We start from the raw sequence: 1,440 nt of genomic DNA, 5'->3' as shown, positions 1-1,440 counted from the left end.
GCTCATTCGGCCCCGTTTCGTGGCCGGCCTTTCTGGAAAATTCCTGAACTTCTCAATGGCCAGTAAAAGCTCTCCTAACTGCTAACATTTATTTAGATGGGATATTGGTAAACATACCTGCAAGCTCTACATACATGGGAGAACTCAGAGTGCAGCTAAAAATAGATATCATTTGTCCTGAGGTGATGAGATTGTGCCAGGATGGATGGCCTGAACACAGCCATGTAACAGCTCTGGTGAGACAGTTCTGGCCGGAAAGAGCAGTCTTTTTGGTTTGTGATGGTCTACTTTTAAAGGGTTTTAGATTGGCTATACTCTCCGCTATGCTTAACACAGTGCTGGAGAAACTGCAAAAGGGCACCAAGGCGTCGCTAGATGTCAACACCGTGCTAGAGAGACTGTATGGTGGCCTGGGTTAAGTGGACCGCTAAATGGGTTGTTCAGAACTGTGCAATGTGCATAAAAGAGAGAACCAACCCAGCAGAGCCTTTGATGCCCCTAGAGCTTCCAGCCAGACCATGGGTTAAGTTAGGTGCAGATTTATTCTCTCTACATGGTAGCACGTGTTTCCCTGAAGAGGACTATTTGTTTTCCAGATTTATGTAGATTGCTAACCTGGCTCCTGTGAGATCTGATGACATAATGGTGCACTTAAATCAATCTTTACCTGCCATGCAATTCCAGAGATTCTCTTCTCTGATAAATGGCCTTAGTTTTCCAGTCAGAAGCTTGCTAGTTCTGCAGTGGTCTATGGGTTCCAGCATATTACCAGTAGTCCCCAGTTTGCTATAACAATGGTAAAGAGGAGTGTCATGTTCAGACTGTGAAACGCATGCTCACCAAAACTAAAGACCCGTACCTAGCACTTGTCACATACAGAACAGTACCTTTGGCCTTTGGCCAACGCTTACAGTCCAGCCCAACTCCTCATGAGTAGAAGGTTGCTTACTCGGGTGTCGCAACATCACTCACTTCTTGTCCCAGACCTTCCTAATAATACTGCAGTGGCTACAAAGAAAGGTGAAGGAGAGGGAAAGAGGAAGAGACACACTACACCACACAAGAGACCTCAGCAATCTTTCGTCAGGACAGAAAGCATGGAAAGCATGTGTCCACAAAGACACAAGGGACTGTGGTGTCACCACATTCTGCACCATGTTCATACTTGGTAGATGGACCTTAAGGCGTTATCAGAAGGGATTGGAGACATCTTGTGCAAGTGCCAAGCACTGGAAAAGTTGGTGAAACTTCCCGTGAACTTGATCAATGTACAGAGAAGGGGTGACTTTATATAATGTACTTTATGCAATTTAAGAGCCCACCTGAGGCTCTTTCAGTTCAGTGATCCAACCAAAGAGACTGGATTTGTGAGCACCCATATGCATGATTATGCAATTGAAATAACCAAAGGTTTTAGAGTTACTTGGTGATCATAAATTG

Source organism: Xyrauchen texanus, chromosome 48 (genome assembly GCF_025860055.1).
Source record: "Xyrauchen texanus isolate HMW12.3.18 chromosome 48, RBS_HiC_50CHRs, whole genome shotgun sequence".
In the NCBI taxonomy this organism is placed as follows: domain Eukaryota; kingdom Metazoa; phylum Chordata; class Actinopteri; order Cypriniformes; family Catostomidae; genus Xyrauchen; species Xyrauchen texanus.
This window is presented reverse-complemented; position numbering follows the sequence as displayed.